This window comes from Mauremys mutica, chromosome 6, assembly GCF_020497125.1.
Source record: "Mauremys mutica isolate MM-2020 ecotype Southern chromosome 6, ASM2049712v1, whole genome shotgun sequence".
NCBI lineage: Eukaryota > Metazoa > Chordata > Testudines > Geoemydidae > Mauremys > Mauremys mutica.
Genome location: NC_059077.1, coordinates 64,042,932 through 64,062,581, shown reverse-complemented (window position 1 = coordinate 64,062,581; position 19,650 = coordinate 64,042,932). Strand labels below are relative to the sequence as shown.

The 19,650-nt window shown below is 43.9% G+C and overlaps 1 long non-coding RNA gene across 2 annotated transcripts in view; it reads left to right on the top strand.

Annotated features, from left to right (window-relative positions):
* LOC123373120 overlaps positions 1–19,650 on the top strand; it is a 364,402-nt gene that overhangs the window by 107,302 nt on the left and 237,450 nt on the right. The window contains exon 2 of one of the 2 annotated variants that reach the window (XR_006580569.1): positions 5,363–5,400. The exons of the other annotated variant lie outside the window; for it this stretch is intronic. This is a non-coding gene — a long non-coding RNA (uncharacterized LOC123373120). The remainder of the gene's footprint in view (positions 1–5,362; positions 5,401–19,650) is intronic. 2 annotated transcript variants of the gene reach the window in all.

Here is a 19,650-nt window from a genome sequence, read left to right as displayed (position 1 = left end):
ATTTATAGCATTGCAAGTGGAAGTAAGGGAAGAGAAAGAAATACAGATTAGCAGTTCCTTTTGCACCTCTTCAGTAAGAACTGCTTTTAAAATTAGACTGTACATGGAACATTTGGTCATTGTTACTGATAGGCATTAATTGCTGGTAAATACATATTTAAATACCTCATATTTTAGAACACTTGAGAGATGATAGGACTTTATACAGCTTCTATTTCAGATTAAGATGTCAGCAGTAGCAAAACTAGCAAAGTGTGATGTGAAATATTCCATATGCTAGACTGAAATAATCACAATTGAAAGCCATTACATAACCAGAGTTGTTTTGGCTGAGGTTGACTGACAGTGCTTAATATTCAATTAAGAAGCATGTTATTGGGCTCAGATGCTGATGCAAATCTAAAGAAAAGCTTAATTTGTTTGACCCTTGTAACCGGCTCACTTTGATTTTATTTGAGACTGTGCCTAATGCATTTTATGTAACCAAGGAACACAACATTTCTTCATTATGAGAAGGAGATGTCCCATTGCTGCTCTAAAAGCCTTCTTAAGTTTCCCTGGTATATTGATTTTTTTATTTTTTATTTTTTAAAAGGAAACAAGCTTAGAGAACTTTTAACCTACATTAAATCTTTTTTATTTGCTAACCTAAACAGGAACTAATCATTGGTGCAAAGGATTAACTGACACAGGAGACCAGATTATACATTTAAAGTTTTACTTTTGGAGTCCTGGGGGAATATTGTAGTGCAGAATTGGATTAACCTTTCTGACACTTTTCCTAATAGCCCAAAAGCTACAGTATAAGGCACTAACCCTTATTTCAAATGAACTATGATGAAACCTAAAGTCATTCTCAAACCATTCACAGAATTCTGTCTCCGATTGCGTAGTTTTGAAGATTCTTACTAACTTCTCAATTTCCCACCCATGTAATTTAGGAGCTAATGACAATTTACTAAGCATAGATTAACATTTAGATTTTGTTTTTCATTTGCTATCTGCTAAGGTAAAGAACAAATGTATCCAGGTGTATTGTCTAATGTATTTTTGCATAGTTTGATAGTTCTCCGTATAATTACTTGCATATGCTTATGCAATAAATTTTTTTTAAACAGACATCTTATGTATACAGTTAACAATTATTTTAGTTGCTTGTGATTGTAGAATTGCATTCAGTGTTACAAATATTTGGTGTTTCAGTTTATTTTTATGTGTTGTTAATTGCACAGAGGATGTAGGAAGGCTGCAATGCTAGGCTTGAGAATTAATATAGCCAGTAAGCCATTTTGATTCTGAGACAGACTACAAATGACACTTAACAAAATCTCCCAATGCATTCACCAAAAAAACACACACAACCCCCCCCCACTAAATAGTGTACTTAGTGTATTATGTTTTTGAGGTATAGAAACAAGGGAAAGTATTCCATTTCAGTAAATGTTGTAAGAAAGATTAATTTGTCCTGTCAGTATATTTTTATTTTACTTCTAAGTTTGACCTTTTACCACACTAGTTACACTTCAAAATTTAGCAGCTGTTTCTAGTCCACCATACCTTCCTTACTGTGACAGTATCAAGATAAACTGCCACATTTGCTTCCCAAAAGAGATCCCATCTACACAGTGATCTTGAAGCCACATGGTCATATGTACAAGAAAATGCCATTAAGACCAGTATATCCTAATGCTAGTGTTGCATAAATAGCTGTGTCGGTCCCAGGATATTAGACAGGCAAGGTGGGTGAGATAATATTTTTTATTGGACCAACTTCTGTTGATGAGAGAGACAAGCTTTTGCTACGCAGAGTTCTTCTTCAGGTCTGGAAAGGTGTGCAACGAGTTTTCAAATCAGTATGCTTTGTTTAAAAATATTTATACAAAAAGAAAAGAGGAAAAAAGATCACGACCTACTAGGACTGCTTACGTAGGCAAAACTCCCACTGCTTTCAGTCAGAATTTTGTCTGTTTGGGGTCTGATCTAATGGCCATTGAACTCAGTGGGAGTCTTTTATTTGGTTTCAATGGCCCTTGGATCAGGCCTGATGAAGTATGGGGTAGGCTCCCAGTATACAAATAATGCAGGTGTTTTGTATTGGGGTTATATGTTAATCAAAGCTTAGATACTGACTTTTCAATAATTAATTTTCATGTTAACTGGGCATATTTAGACTCACTGCAATGTCCAACTAAGATAGTTTCCTCTTTTTACAGAAATGACAAGAGATGCAAGGGAGGAAAAAAACTGTTATACATTAACATTTGATACATATCTCTTCCTAGGAACCTTTTGTTAAACTTCTGTAATTCACAAAAGCTTTACATAAAGAGTACTGTAGAATAATTCAGTGGGATTTACAGCAGCTTTAATGAGTTAGAGATGGATCAAAAAGCCTTTTCTGATTCATTAGATAGTCTCCTGATTTATAAGATTTTCATCACCTCATCAGTTAATCCACTAAGTTGACTATCCCATTTCAAGAAGAATCCAAATGGATTTATGTCTGTAACAAGACTATACTGAACACACCTAAGCATTAAAATATTGTATTAAATAATACCTAGATGGAAATTAATCTGGAGTGAGTCCTCCAAGCCCAGTACCAACAAAGGAAAGAATTAGTGAAAATCCTATGCCAATATTGTATTGTAATCAAAGCATAACTATAAAATAGTTTTATGCTGACTGGGATGTTACAAGAGTTTAGCTTTGTTAATGCTAATTAGAAATACTTAGTTGCAAAACCGGTGTCAGCTAGTCAGCAGCACTGTATTGTGTGTAGGCCTTTGAATAGGTTGTGTGTAGGTTTTTGAATATCTGACTTTAAAAATACTATAAAACCAAAATAACTCTGTACGTAGAATCTCTGGATCAAATTCAAGATGACTGCTCAGCATTTGCTGCAGTATAAGTAGGTGTAGTGGGGGTTGAAAGATCCAGTGATTCTTAGGGAAGCATTGATGAAGTAGTGGATGAGCATAAATAAGCAGCACTGAGGGTATTTGTTATGGTACATTGGGATGCAGTAACTGCAGTAATAAAGACAATGGGCCTGGCCCTTAGTCCATTCACTTGTGGTGGTTGAAAGCAGCTGGAAATCTGGCAAATGTGTCCAGGTGAGGAGTTTTTTTGGTGGCATATGCCCCTAAGCTTACTCAGTGCTCAACCTTGTAGACACCCAATAGTATCTGATTTGTATGGTGGCATTCAGCCAGCCAGATAAAAAGAATATCTACTATATTTGTCCTGTGGTATGGCTCTATCAAGCTCTTATGTATTTTAGAAAGGAGGAATGTATCCAGGGAGGGGGAATATGCATTTTTAAAAGGAAGCTCCTGCCATCTTATTTAGCTCTTGCACATTCCAGTACTTGCAACATTTCCCAGTGCTGGAGCATACAGCTGATCAGAAGTGTCTAATATCTATCCCCCTGTTTTTCCACATGTACCCAGCTGGTAACTGCCAGCACCTCAGTCAAACATACCTAGTAATGCTCATGAAAAGATGCGTGCCACTTTGAGGTGCAGCTTGGAGAGGTGTGTAGTATAAGTTGCATGGCACATTGAAGCCTCTTTTCAAAATCTTAGTGCTATGCCTGCAGCCAAAATCTGTGTGCTGGCCTCGGATGTTAATAGTTCAGTTCTGGTCTAATTTTCAGCCTGCTTAAACCCACACATCTGAAAATGGACAACACTTTACACACCTACATGACAGAATTATGTGCATTGACAAGCTCTGTTGCTCTCTCACATGCAAGATTAATTGAATATTTGGACCAAAACATTATAATTTTTATTCCAAATGGAAGCAAATGTATCTGGAATTGGTGTGTGTGGCGGGAAGAGTCTGATATGGGGAAACATCCTTATTTTCCTGGAAGATTGGCCTCTCCCCCAACATAAACATTTCAAGAAGTTACTGTGTTTTACTTGTGACACTATGCAAGTAAGTGAGGCGAGCTAGTTTTACTCCCCAACTATGACACTGACTAGCTATGTGACCTTGGGCAAGTCATTTAAGAAATGATAACCACTTTTCCTGGGCACAAGACCTGTCAAGGTTCTGTGGCATGGGGAAGGGTCATGACACAGGAGGTCCATGCAATGCGACTATGTAAACTCGCATACTGCAGAGTGCAGGTTCTGTCATAGTACAGGATGGGGGCCTGGGAGCAGGGCCAACTAAAGGAGATCTGAGGCCGTGGCCAGTGGGTCCAAACCTACATGGATCAACTGGTGAAATTTTTTGTGTGAGGGAAACACAGCCCTTGGGATCTGCTCTTATCTCTCACATAAGTTCCTATACATGCCTGAGAATGTTTGTTTATTTGGAATCAGATTCTGAGTGGCCCTTGCACATACTTACAGAAGAGTGAGGAGGAAAGAGAGCGCAAGGACCACCTCTGCATATCCTGAGCAAGGGCTAATTATGCTGGTAATTCCTGCTTTTGGAAGAGGGCATGGACTATTCCCTCCATTCACCCTCTAGGGTACACATTGCCTCAAATCAAGTAGGCAGGGCTAAGATTACTCCCACTATATTGGCCTGTACCAAGGACAATCTGGGAGAGACCATGGTGCAAAGAAAATATTGTAACTTTCTCTGCAAGCTTCTTTGGGGGTAGTGCTTGTCTGAATGAGCGTCATAGTGGGTCAGTGTACAAATTAAACAATCTAGACCTTTGGCTCTTTACAGAGCTCCAGAATTTGGCCTTTAACCTGTCTATACTGGAATTTCACAATGTGTCAAATGCAAATAATGCTCACCTTTTAAAAGCACCCTCATATTCTCAGATGAAAAGTGCTCGATAGATGAAATTATGAAAAATTAGTATAACCCTGGTTTAAATTGAAAGTGAACTCATATGAAGAAGGGGGAACTCATTTGTTTTGTAAAAATAATCAGTTGAATATATATTAGTACAGACCAAAAGGGTTGGAAAGTTTTCTTTGCTGAATTTTTTTTGATCATTCAGGCCTTGATGATGACCCTCTGTTGTTCAGACATAAAATAAGCCCATTCACCTGATACAATGATGGACTAAAATCACGTTGCCATTTGAAAACCCTTTTGAATCTGACTTTCTTCTCTAGTCCCAAAAAACATTGAAGTGGAGTAAAAAAAGACGTTCTTTATGAATCTTGCCCAGTATCTATTCGGTTTCCTGGATGAATTCTATTATCACGAAAGTGACCTTTACAGTTCATCTCTCTTTTGAGCCTAATGTAGTTATTCTCCATTCTGTGATAATGAAAGTATTACATGCATAACTATCCAGCATTATCTTCCAGAAGGAGAACTAATTTGGGAAAGAAATGAAGTACTTTAACATAATACTAGGTTCCTTTTTTTAACCTTGTAGATTCCTGATAGTGAGAGCTCAGTAAGTTTATGGACATGGTAAGTATGCTGAATTTACTTATTGTAAAATATAACTTCTATTTCAAAATTCATAGGCAGCCATATCAATTCCTCTCTGCAATTACAATACTTCAAATGAACTCAGATGAATAATCTGTGCTGCTGGACATACGGCATACAGATCCATTTGTCTTTTTTTGTGGAATTATTTAACTACATGTAGTACTTGCAGGCATACATTTATGAGAGAGAGATGCCCCTTGACATAATTATTTTTACTTGTGAATAATGTCAAAATAGCCAGTTCCTATGGTAACTACTAATTTTACACTATTGTTAGTTTCATGTTTCTTTGAAGTGGTAACATAGCACTATATAATTTGTATCAAAATGAGCTGGGAATCAAATAAAACATAATCCGTGCAGGTTGGTGCTAGCAGAGCTGTTAATTTTTAGTATAGCTTCAGAGTACTTGCCTAGAAGAGGGTGAGACTCAGTTGCTTGTATTCCAGATGATTTGATTCTCCAGGAATATAATTAATAATGTCCAATCATTTTTAGAGCAGGATGGGATGGTGTCTACTTGAGGGGTGTGTGTGTGTGTGTGTGAGAGAGAGAGAGAGAGAGAGAGAGAGAGAGAGGCATAGAATATATACTTAAGTCAAATCTGATGATATGAACTTCTCTAGTACTGTGAATGAAATCTATCATATTGTGCGGAGTAAACAATATTTTCCCCTTTCTGCTTGTGAATTTGCTAAATTAATTTTAAAAAAGTAAGTTCAAACCTAAATCTTTTTGTAGGTTTATAACTACCATTTGGTTCCTGACCCCAGCAGGCACCTTAGTTGCTTTTGTGGCTCTCCCCAGCTGGCTTTCCCGTACCATAGACAGATTATATTAGATGATACATATAATAGCAGTTGCTTGAAGCTACTCAGAGGTTTGGAATGCTAGAATAAGTCCTGGGGGAAATGGATTAGTGGACAGAGGGCAGCTAAGGTGGTCAAAGGTGCATGCTCTGAAATGTATCATTTGGCTGTACAGTTTCTCATATGGATATTAACACCAGTTGTGTGTGTAGTGTTTAGTTTTGTTAAAGTAGATAGAATGCAGAAAATAAACACAATTGTACAGATTTTAAAGTCCAGAGTTACATGTGGGGAATTAAAATAAGAGTTACAGATACAAACACAAGAGCTTTAAATAAGGGACAAGGTTGTGTAAAAAACTACTTATACCAAATAGTATTCTTTCTTCATAACTTCATGTATGAATTTAAATAACTCCTTCTTAGCATATGCACACTGTGCCTCAGGCAGCATGTGACCAGGATTCATCACCGAATTTGGACCACAGGTTGGATCATTAGCTTCCCTGGCTTGAGCTGGGTACTGATGGGGAGTGTGACGAGAACATAACGGGGGTCCACATAGCCAGTTTGACTATATTGATATAGTCCCTCGCTTTTGAGAACCACTTGTTTGTTGCTGGAGCATACTCAGTCTACAATCTGTTGCTATGATCAGTATCAACACTTGGAGAAGAGGCTGCTCACCCATTTAGTGCTACTGCTCACTTGCATCCGACGAAGTGGGCATTCACCCACGACAGCTCATGCTGCAAAACGTCTGTTAGTCTATAAGGCGCCACAGGATTCTTTGCTGCTTTTACACACCCATTTAGTAAGATTGTTAAATTACACCCTGTACCAGTAATGTATGGTTGATCAAGAGAGGCAACAAACATGAGGCAAATATTGTGAGTGTCTGACCTGAGTGATATTTTCTCTCTTCCAAGACTGTATTAGTTTATGTTTTCCATTTTGGATGGTTGAGAGCTATGCCAATCAGCAGCTACCACAATTAGGGCAGCCACAAGAAGAAACTGAGGTGACAACTGTATTTTCCCATTGCAGCAGGGCCGGCTCCAGACCCCAGCGCGCCAAGCGCGCGCTTGGGGCGGCCTTTTCCCGGCAGGGCGGCAGGCGGGTCCGGCGGACCTTCCGCAGGCATGCCTGCGGGAGGTCCAACGGAGCCGCGGGACGACCGGACCTCCCGTAGGCATGACTGCAGTGGGTGCGCTGGTCCCGCGGCTCGTGTGGACCTCCCGCAGGCATGCCTGCGGATCGCGGGACCAGCAGCACGTCCCTGCTTGGGGCGGCGGAATTCGTAGAGCCGCCCCTGCATTGCAGTCTGTACTTTAAAAGTGCTACTGCTGAAGTTAAGATAATATATTCAGCAAAGTAACTTAAACTGTATGGTGATGGCTTTGAAGAAGACTTTTGAATCTTGGAACTGTACCAGCAAATAAATTTCCCTGGAAATATTTCATCCTAATTCTGTTTCCATGCCATCTTTTGTTGTAAGGTCCCTTATTTCAGGCCAAATCCTGCTTGCCTTACCCACCTGAGTGATTCCATTGATTTTAATAGAACTTAATTAGAATTGGGTGAAGAAAGCAGGATTTGACCCCTTATTTGATGCTTCATGCCAGTTATTTTTACTGAAGACTGTGCATCTGGGCACAATCTAAAGGTACTTTAGCACCTAAACCCCAGATTTAGAGCTTGTCTATATGATCTGTTAGTTTGTGTTAAGCTGGAGTGTAAATATACCTTGCACTAGCTTGCCACACACAAACTGTTCATATGATCCTGCAGCCATGCAGTAGAAGATCCTTAGTGTGCTTTGATCTAACCCACTTTGACCCAGAAGTAGAGCAAAGTGCAGTAGGGAAGTTCTAATGCTTGGCAGCAGGATCCATATGGACAGTTAGTGCCCAACAGGCTAGTGCCCCCAGTGTGCCATGCACTAACTGTTCATACACACAAACCCATAGGCACCTAAGTCCCAGTTTTAGGCACGACTACTATCTACAAAACTCCTACTCAGCAGCCTCCTAATTATGTAGGAGCCTAAACTCACTTGTCTACATTTTTGCAGCAAAAGTTACCTAGGCACCTAAGTTTCTGCTTCTGGTCGAGTGCAATGCTGCTCAGTGTAGGGGTCTCAATGCTTATCTCCCAGCTACGCCTCAGAGCAATCCACAAACTAGAGGAAGATAGGCACTCCTTCACCTATCGGGCCTGATATGGTAGATAGATATGCTTGGAGGCCACCTATTGAATCAGATCCTATCCAGAATCTGTCTGGAAGAGGGGGTGGAGCCTCGTGATTACGCACTCACCTGGGATGAGGGAGACTCCGTTTCACCTCCCCTGTCTGTCTGAGAGGGAGAAAAGATTAGAACAGGAGTCTCCCACCTCTCACAAGAGTTCTCTTAACCACTGAACTATGGGATAGGCTGATATTGGGCTTCCTCAAACTCTTCTCTTGAAGCTGTGCCCTGGATCTCCCAAGTGGGTGCCCTGACCATCAGCCTATAAAATCATTCTCTCACTCTCTCTCTCTCTGGCCCAATGCCATTATCCAAATTGGAACAGCTTCAAAAGGAGAGATTGAGGAAACTCCACATCAGAATATCCACAGCTCAGTGGTTAGAGCACTCTCCTGAGAGATAGGATTTGCACTGGTGTCTTTCTCCCCCTCTGTGTGAGGGGAAAACTGAACCTGGGTCACCCCTATCCCAGGTGAGTGCTCTAACTACTGGGTTCAAAATTATAAAGTAGCGCCCCCTTAAAGACTCTTTCTCTTTCTCCTCTACAAAACCCTTTTCTGTTCTTTCTCTCTGACACTCTCTTTTCTTCTCCTCTCTGTTCACTTCACTCTTCAAGGAAAAGATTTTGTTTTTGTAACCATCAGGAAGAAATTCTGTTCTTTATTAGTTGGTATGGTTCCTGCACAATCTCTTGGATTTAGTAAGCACTTAGCTGCTAAGTGCACTTTAACTACAGATAAACTTGTTAGAACTGTTATCCAGTGTTATTTTTTTCTTAAAGTGACATAATAATCCCACCAGGAAATGAAGTCATGGGTCGAAAAAGTATGATAGAAAGAACAAGGCATCACTCCTTTTTAACTCCCTCCCTCATCTCTCACACTTTTCTAAATCACAGAGCCACAGCAACAATTTAAATGATGCGAAATGCTTGTTAATTTTTCCTCAGTATAGTAGAATATTATCTTCCTGTGACCTTGTTGTTACCCCCTTCACGCCTTCTCTGGATCCTGTCTGCTTTCCTTTCTTGCTGTCAGAATAGCTGTCTCCTTCCCACTCCAGCCATTAAGATCCTGTTTACACTTTCCATCTGCCATGCTGCTCTCAGGATCCCTTCTACTTACAAGCAGTCATGATATTTTCCAACAATACATATATTTCATTTTATGTGAATCTAGACTATACAACATGTTTCATATCTTTTACATTTTTAGCCTAATTTTCTGTTTTACAAGTTTGAGAATCTGTAATGTTACAGTGACTCTTTGTGAACACTTTGATTTAGCCAGATAGGTTTTTGATGGGGTCTGGAGGGGAGACCATGCAAACTTAATATAAATAGAAAAATGGCAGTGTAATCAGAATTACGATTACTGCCATGCACAGCAGAATCTCTGAAATTCTAGCTGTGGCAAACATTATTCTTCAGGGTCACTGGGATTTTAAAAAGTGTGTCCTGCTGTCCTCCACAAATATTCTTATTTAGAACTTGTGGATATTGCTTGGGTAGTTATGATAGAAATTTGAAGTATGTCTGAAGTGTTGGTAGATGCCGATACTGAGCTGGCAATCTGGGAAAAAAGTATGTATAGTACTTCTGTTGATTTTTGTTGGAGGGGGCAAAAAGATGAGGAACATAAAATAGTGACAAGTCTGAGGAATTTCCATTTCTGTTATAGTGAATCTGATTAATTGCCCCATCCCGATAACTTGAGAAAATGTAGGGTAGACCCTCAGCTGCTGTAAATCAGTGTAACTTAATTAGAGTCAGTAGAGCTATGATGATTTACTCCAACTGAGGATCTGGTTCATTATGTAAGCCAGGGAGAGGTGAATAAACGAGGCCCTGAATTTGGTTAGTGACTGGGTGGGCTCCTACCAAGACCCTTTAAAAGGGCTGGCCCAGGAGGAAAACTTTCTATGGAAACTCAGACAGGGAGCAAGCAAGATAACCCCTTCCCTCATAACATACCAGAAAGGCTGTCCAAGGTCTGAAATCTCTACTAAGTCTGCAGAAACTGGTGGTGGCAAGCTGCAGCAGGCCAAGAGAGCAGATAGGGTGTGTAGAATAGAGGGTAAGGCTTGTGGGAGAAGCAAGTCAAAATGACATGATTCGGAATAGCAGCTCAGTGGCTGCAAAGCAGAGAGCCTGCCTGGAGATAAGGGTGGTCTGAGGTATGGTGAGATGTCTAGGGGAGCAGAATGAGTAAAATAGGGAATCCTTCTCCATCTAAATCCCTTCCAGAAGCAGATAAATAGCAACAGCGGCAGGTTGTCACCCCAGTGCGCTATCTGGAACTGGAAGGGGGTGGTGGTTACTACCGAGCCCTCTGACTCACCAACCTGGGCTCCCTCTCACATGGTGCTGCTGTGACAAGCTGTAGATTGCTCCCAGTCCTATACTCCCACCAGCATTCACACATGCAGGGACACACCCAGTTGCAGTTACATGCAGGTTCTGACCAACCACTGCATGAACCAACAATAGAGAGGCTACAGCCAAGATAATCCCCAGCCTAAGATTCAGAGCTGTACTGTTCTGCCCTGGTCAAAACCCCAACCAGAAAAGTTCCCTCTAAGTTGCGTGGCTGTGCAGCAGCCTATTAAGTGCCATGTAGGCGCTCAGGCTGCAGTGGGGAGAGATTCCTCTCCTCTCCCCCATCCCTGGCCCCAACCTAGCCCAGAAACGGACCTGCCAAGGCTGGGGGAGACGTGCCCCCTCCCCCAGCCCCAACCCATCCCCAGCATGGACCTTCTGCAGCCGGGGTATAGGTGTCCCTCCTCTGGCCCCAGACCAGCCCCGGCCCGGACCTGCCCTGGCTGTGGGAGAGACACCTCTCCCACATTCCCAGGTGCTGTGGGAGAGGCGCCCAGGCTGTGGGAGAGATGCCCCTCCCCACCTTCCCAGGTGCTGCTGCAGGGGTAGTTCTTTCTCTCCATTGCAGCCCTGGGGCTGCCTGAACCCCAAACCCCTCATCCCCACCCTAGAGCCCGCACCACTCCAACCTCTGCCCCAGCCCTGAGCCCCTCATCCCCAGCCCCACCCCAGAGCCCACATCCCCAGCCAGAGCCCTCTGCACCCCATGCCCAGCCCTGAGCCTCCTCCCAGACTCCAAATCCCTTGGCCCCACCCCCTCCACATGAATTTTGTTAGGTGCAACAATATGGAGGTGATGTGTCACACATCACCTCTATATTAGTGCACCTAACAAAATTCATTCTGCACATAGGTGGGAAAAATTAGAGGGAACACTGCCAACCAGTATGAATTTGGTCCCTCCCTCGATGTGGAGAGGAACATGTGTAACCCACACACCTCCTAGGCGTGGTGTTCTGTCCCATCTAGTGGCACTGAGACCACTTAGAGGAGAGAGGGAGAGTCTGCTCTACAGCCTTAGCTAATAGCCATATAGCTTTTATCTCATGCAGTACAAGCTCATGCACTAAGCTCCAGAGGTCCCAGTTTCGATTGCGACGACCAGGGTCTGTTGGTGTTACATATGCAACAAGCCTGTGTTAACCAAGCTGAAATTCTTCCCCAGATACTTTGCTTAAAGGCACACTGGTTTAGATAAAGCAAAAAACAAGTTTATTAACTGTAGAACGATGGATTTTAAGTGATTATAAGAAATAGCAAACAGAGCAAAGCAGATTACCCGGTAAATAAGCAAAAATGCAAACAAAGCCTAAGGTACTAGATAGATTGGATATGAATTAGCAATTTCTCCTCCTGGCTGATGATACAAGCAGTCCACCAGGTTTCCATAAACAGGATAGAAATCCTTCTAGCCTGGGACCAGCACTTTCTCTGGTTCAGTCTTTGTTCCACCAGCGTTTTCAGGAGTGTCCTTGTGTGGGGAGTGAGGCCCCTAGATGATGTCACCCCCCACCCTTATGTAGCTTTAGCATATAGCGGGAACTCTTTGTACCAAAAACAGTTTTCAGCCCATGTTGTGGAAAAATACAGGTACGCAAAATGAAATTCAGTATCATGTGGTCTGGTCACATGCCCTTGCTTAGTCATAACAGCCATTACTTACAGGCTGGCTGAAATGTTTACAGGAAGGTTAAGCTATTCCACAGCCCAGTGTCTTTGTTGATGAGCCATTAGCATTGTCTAACTTCACCACTGCTGTACTGAAAAGGCTAGCTGTGGGTGTTTTCTAGAGTAAGCATATTTGAAATATAGATTCATAGTCAATATTCATAACTTCAGAGACAAAAATGATACATGCATACAAATAGGATAATTATATTCAGCAAATCATAACTTTTCCAGTGACACCTTACATGACCCATCTTGTACAAAATGCATCATAATTATATCATAATCATTCAACTATGAAGATAATGGGCTGAAGTGTCACAGCAACTTTCAAAGTTATTAGAGTCTTGAGAATGAGTGAGAAATCAGGCAGGCAGGAAGCCCGTAAGGAGTCTAGACGACCACAAAATGTGATGATAGCAGCATCTAAAACAGCACTGTGAAAAGCAAATGGTTACAGTAAAAGGAGCTGACAGTTGGGCAATAAACCTCCAACCTATTCTTAAACTTGGCCTTGGTTTTGGGCTCTACTTTATAAAATGGGGAGTTCAGAGAAAGTATCTGGCCCATGGTTTGGGCCACAGGCCCTTAAAGTAAAAGGGGAAAACATAATTATTGGCCTACTGGTATAAGCCCTTTAGCATGAATCTGTGGCACAATAAGCGCTGCTGGTAAGGATAACAAAACAAATGAACCTGAGGGAGACAACCTTGACAGTACTTAGCAGTTAGAACCAGCCTGAAGTAGGGATACAAATAAAAGGAAGGGCCGCCTTAGGTCTTAGTAGTATTTTTATTTCTAACAGTGCACATAGATGTGCCAGGCCCCTGCCAAAACAAAAAGACAGAATCCTAACCCCAAGGAGCTTACAATTTAAATTAGACAGTAGAAAGAAAGCTATGGGGGTAAGGTCCGTAAGATACTGTGATTAAGATCTATGGTACAAGCACGACAGGTTAAAGAAGTTTATATTTTTTTTAAAAAGTGTTCAGAAGAAATGTATGTGAGTTGGCCAGTTTTGTGTATATATTGCTGCAGGTGTGGGCCTGAAGGAGTGACTGGAGAGAGAGTATTGGCCTTGTGGACCAGCTTGGGAAGATAATTATTTTTTTATTTCCCCCTGACATCAGCAATATTTTTTGCCTGTGAGCTGGCCCTTTAGGAGGGTTGGAGCTGAGCAGCATCTTTAACAGAACTAGCTCACCTCCCCAGGTGGAGGCAATGAATGAAGACATTTGACAAGGGGTCAGGTGATTAAGAACCAGCCTGCTAGGGGATAGGAGGGTAGAGCTGTTACTAGAGAGGGAGAGACTTCAGGTAAGAAGACCCAACCTAGGATGGGGGCAGAAAACTTTTTTGGTTTGTTTGGACTTTGTGGACTTTCCACTCTGGAAGGGGTTGAACTTGTAACTTGGCCAGAAGTCACCTCAGCAGCCTGACTCAGCTTAAGGTTGAGAGAACCAATGCATGTGAGCAGAAAATGAGATTGCAGCAGGAATGGAGCCAGACCAGATACATCCTTGCTACAACAATGCCTAAAACACTTGCATTTTAGCTGGACCAAATATTTGTTGTGAAAAGTTCTTAGATGGGATCTAGCAGCTTTTGAATTATCAAAACTTTTGTGAGCTTAGGCCGCAATCGTGGGATGTAAAATTTTGAGGAGGAAGAAGTGGACCCCTAGCAATCATTCCCAGCAGAAATGAGTACAGGCTGAAGCCCATAACTCTTGAGTGATGCTCTGGTCTAGTTAGCACACTCACCTGGGAGACCCACATTCCAGTCCCTGCTTCAATGAATATTAAAATATTGTCTACAAAGAGGAAGAGCTGCAACAAGAGAGATTGAGAGGCCCATCCCAGAATATCGTATAGCCCAGTGGTTAGGGCACTCACATGAAAGGTGGAAGACCTGGGTTCCAGTTCCTGCTCTGAACTGGGCAGAGTGGGGATTTGAACTTCTCTCAGTCTGGGTGAGTACTCTACTCTAACCACTGGGCACAAGGGGGTACCTTCTCCTCTTGCGTGAGGTAGGAATGCTCAGAGTATCCCTCCTGGATCAGGCCTCACAGGCAAGATAGTTGGGTTAGCACCTAGTTTGAGGATTGCACCGGTGCTTAAACATGAGATAGATGCTGAGCAGCTTAGCAGTGTCAGGACTTAGGAGCTTTGAGCATTGCTAGAAATGGAGGTGCCCCCAGGCTTAACCACAGCTGGTTATGGTTGAGGATGTAAATTTTAGCCTTGGACTTCTAAAGCGTCAATAAGTTGCCTAAATCTCTTGGTAGATGTAGCCCTTACGTCCCACTGACTTTGAAAAAGATGTAGGCTTTTAAGTCACTTTGGCACTTCTGAAAATTTTACCTCATTTCTTTTTCTTAAAAATTAGTGAGAACCCTCCAACCCTGTTTTTTTCCCAGATCCCACTGTCCTTTAATAAGTCTTAAGCACTCTTGAAAATGTTACCTGGCAGCAATTTTGCTCATCTGTCTTGTATCCTTCCCTTCTTGCCAGCCCTAGTAAAGATCTTTAATATTATGTGGTGTGTAGGAACAATGTAGGCTTAACATTTGAAGCACCTCTAGCTCACACTTTTGCTCTCCTGGTACATGTTGCTATATGATGACACTCAGACCCAAAGGAGTTTGGGTAAATCAGTTAAGCTATACTGGAATTGATTGGAAAAGGGAGAAGAAAGCTAGGAAAAAAGCTAGTTTAAGCTTGCCATTTCAGTCTGCCTGACCACTGGAAATTGGCTGATTCTCACGTCCATCACACTGCATAACTCCTGTGAATAGTCCTTAAAGTAGTAGTATTGAATTCTTTCCTGCTCTCTTTGGGGTTGATTCCCCACCCCCCTTTTTTGTAGTTTAAATTTGTAACATGTTGTCTGTCCTGTAGTTAAATAAACATCCTGTTTGCAAAAATTTTAAATGGAGGCTGCTTTGAACATTAAGCCACATGGCAGTAGTACAAACATACAAAGTCCAGTTGTTAAAATGGAAATTACTATATAAATCTCTGGGAAAAGTCATTCTTATTACTTGGGAAAAGGCCAATAAAGTAAAGGAAAGAGATGTTAGCTTCTTGCCACCTACAAAACATTATAATGATTCTGTAGGTTTTAACACTCAGAAGACTAACCTTGAGGCTGCTTCCTGTTTGGAAGATTTACATAGCTTATTCTCTGTGCAGAGATGGGTTTTCAATCATTTCTCAAGTGTACTTGACAGTGACCTCCTTGAGGTGTTTCCTGGGATATGTAACTTTATCCTAATTAATTCTACCTCTGCGGCAAGGCTTTCTAAAGAAGAGAGCTCAGGCTGATTAGAGAATAATTTCCTTATTGTTAAATTTAAACACACACACACACACACACACACACACACACACACACACACACACACACACACACACACACACACACACCTGCTCTTTAGTATGAAAATTGATTTCAAGTTCAAGGATGATTACTAGAGCAGAAGCTTTACTGTATATGAAGCACTACCAACCTAATTCATCTCAAAATGTATTATGCTGGTCGCATGGCTAGGCAAAGTAGGGAGCAGGGGCGGCTCTAGGCACCAGCAAAACAAGCTGCTGCCTAGGGCGGCAAAATATAGGGGGCGGCAAAAGGCTGGGGCCCCAGCTCATCCTGCCGCTGCGAGCCGAGGAGTGGCCCATCCCCTGCAGCCGGGCAGGGCCGCGCTACCGGCTCCGCTTGGGGGAGAGGGATGGCCCCTTACCGGTAGCGCGGCCCCGCCTGGCTGCAGAAGACGGGCCGCTCCTCCTCCGCTTGTTCCCCGGGTCCTAAACAGCCCGGCAGCAGCTTGGCTGGGGGGGGGGGCAGGGCTGAGCTCCGCCCTGCTCCGAGCCGCGTGGTCAGGGGGCGGGGCTACAAGCTCCGGGCCGAGCGGAGGCAGCTGAGCTCAGCCTGGAGCTTGCGGCCCCGCCCCCTCCCCACGCGGCTCTGAGCGGGGAAGAGCTCAGCCCCGTCCGGAGCCATGCGGCTGCCACGCGGTAAGCAGCCTGGGGTAAGCAGCCGGGGCCGGGGGTTGGCTAAGGGGCAGGGAGTCCCGGGGGCAGGGAGGGGGCACAGGTTCTGTGGGGGGGGGCAGTCAGGGGCCAGGGAAGGGGGGTTGGATTGGGGGGGTCTCAGGGAGGTGTTTGTCAGGCACCCCCCAACCCCATTACCCCCCAGGCCCAGCCCTGACCCCCAGCTCCAAGCCCAGCCCCTAGGACCTGGGCACCCCCCCGGCCCCATCCCCCTCACAGCCCTGACCCCCAGCTCTGAGCCCAGCCCCTCTGATCCAGACACCCCCCTCACCCCATTCCCCCCACAGCCCTGACTCCCAGCTCCGAGCCCAGCCCCTCTGATCCGGACACCCCCCTGACCCCATTCCCCCCACAGCCCTGACCCCCAGCTCTGAGCCCAGCTGCTCTGAGGTGGGCACCCTCCGACCCCATCCCCCCACCCCAGACCCCCAGCTCTGAGGCGAGCCCATCTGAGCCAGACAACCTCCGACCCCATCTCCTCACAGTCCTGAGCCCAGCCCCTGTGAGCCAGGCACCCCCCAGAGCCCAGCTCCCCACCCAGCCCTGGGCAACAGCAGCACCACCTCCAGGCAGTGACAGCCCATTGGCACCAACCATCACCATCACCCAGCAACAGCCCATTTTTTAATTGCAAATGTATACAGACCAGTAAAGCATTTAATGTTTTTAAATAATGTATTTGGTGTATTTTCAAATTATTACAAATTAATTTTCACTAGTTATTTTTTACATTTCCAAATACATGTTACTATAGTATTGCAACTTTTTTTTATGGAAGGGGCCCCCAAAATTGCTTTGCCCTGAATCCTTTGGGCGGCCCTACCCAGTGTGTGTGAGGAGCCGGGGAGGGAGGGAAACGGGGTCCCCTGGAGCCGAGCCCGGGCTGCAATGGTGGCGAGGGGCTCCTGCAGTGTGTGAGGAGGTGAGCGGCCTACTGGGTTCGTCGGTGCTGAGCAGGTAGCCCCGCAGCTGGAGATCCTTGCCTTCCCTCCTGCCGGGGCTGGGCCAGGGCACCGTGAGGCTGAAGAGCAGCAGGTCCAGGGGGCTCTCCAGGTCCTCGGCCGCCACCATGTCGGGGGCGAGGGCGGTGAGCGCGAACTGATCCACCTTGGCCACCAGCAGTGCTGCGAAGCCCAGGGATGGGGCTGTGTTCTTTGCGCCACCCCGTAGCCGTGCCGCCACCTGGAAGTACTCCCGCTCCGTGCTGCCCAGCAGCTCCACCCGCATGGGGACAGAGTCACAGCTGGGCCAGGGCTCGGCTGCAGTGTGCTGGTAGTGGATCCCACATTTGGGGGGGAGGCCAGTGCTGGGGAAACAGGGGGTGTGAGTGGGGGGTACTGGTGGGTGGGGGGGGCTCATGTCTGGGGGTGGGGGGGCAACCAAAAATTTTTTTGCTTGGGGCGGCAAAAAACCTAGAGCCGGCCCTGGTAGGGAGTGTGATAACTTCTCTTACTTACCAATGCACTGGTTTAACTTTTGTAAAGTGGGTTGTTTTATGAAGGGTGAGAAGCTTATTCTAGATTTTTAGATGACTACAGAATAAATATTTAATGCCATAACTGTCTCTTTATAACTTCTGGACATAAAGGGTTTTGATGGACAGCTGAGTTTCTTATTCCCTATTTGGGTAAGGCAAGAATCCAAGATGGTTTTCAACTTGAAGAGGAGGTTTGGTTAGAAAGTACCCAGAATAAGCAGCCTGAAATGAAATCTGAGGAGTTCAGTAAACGGCCAGAGGCAGACCGGAAGCCAGGTTAGTGCTTAGGAAGTCTTGATGGATCCAGTGAGGAAAGTGTCAGCCCAGGAACAGCAACAGACACTGACTGGGAATTCCAGCCTTCAGGACAACTTGAATTGCCCTGAAGGTCAAGCCCAGAAGAGCAAAGGTGAAACTAGAGAGACAATTGCCCAGCATAGATAAACCGTAAGGACTTTAGAATCCCTGGACTTGAGCCCCAACTGGTGTAAATTGGCATAATTCTGTGGAGAAAAAAATCTACCTCCCTGAGCAGCATAGTTAAGGTGACCTAAATTCCTGTATGGACAGCACTTGGTTGATGGAATAATTCTTCTGTCGCCCTAGCTACTGCCTCTCGGGGATGTGGATTACGTAAACTGATGGGAGAATTCCTCCAGTTGATGTAGGTAGTATCTACACCGAAGCCCTACAGCGGTGCAGCTGCACTGGCACAGCAGTGCAGCTGTAGCATTTTAAGCACAGACAAGCCCTAAATCCCAGTATCTGGCTCCCTATGTGAGAAGGATTTATAATCAGAGGGCAGAATCCTCTGGAAAATTGTATGGGGCCACAGAGATTAGAACCTGACTAGACAAAAAGGGTAAATGTGAGCAGCTAGTTATTGTGTTGTATCATAATATTTGCTGTTTCTGTTTAAGGTAACTGCTTTAATTGAACAACCCTACAGTCCTTCTAATCCAGTGTTTCTTACTTTCTCTCTGCCAGAGTGAGAGAACTTCCTTTTTATTATATGTCCCTTGCATATGTGCCATTCTTGGGGAACTCACCTTATACTAGATACCCACCTGGCTGTATTGGGTGAAGGATCTATAGCAATGGTTCTCAAGTGGGGTACACGTATCCTTGGGGGTATGCAGAAGTCTTCCAGGGGGTACATCAACTCATCTAGATATTTGCCTAGATTTACAACAGGCTACATAAAAAACACTAACGAAGTCAGTACAAACTAAAATTTAATACAGACAATGACTTGTTTATACTGCTCTATATACTGTTCACTGAAATGTAAGTACAACATGTATATTCAAATTGATTTATTTTATAATTATATGGTAAAAATGAGAAAGTAAGCAATTTTTCAGCAATAATGTGCTGTGATGTTTTGGTATTGTTGTCTGATTTTGTAAGCAAGTCATTTTTAAGTGAGGTGAAACTTGGGGGGTATGCAAGACAAATCAGTCTCCTGAAAGAGGTACAGTAGTTTGGAAAGATTCAGAGCCATTGAATGATAGCAATTGCCTTCAGGGTTTGTGGTGTAGTTGTCACAGCTAATAGCACTGCCAGATTTCTGCATGTTGCTATTCACGTAT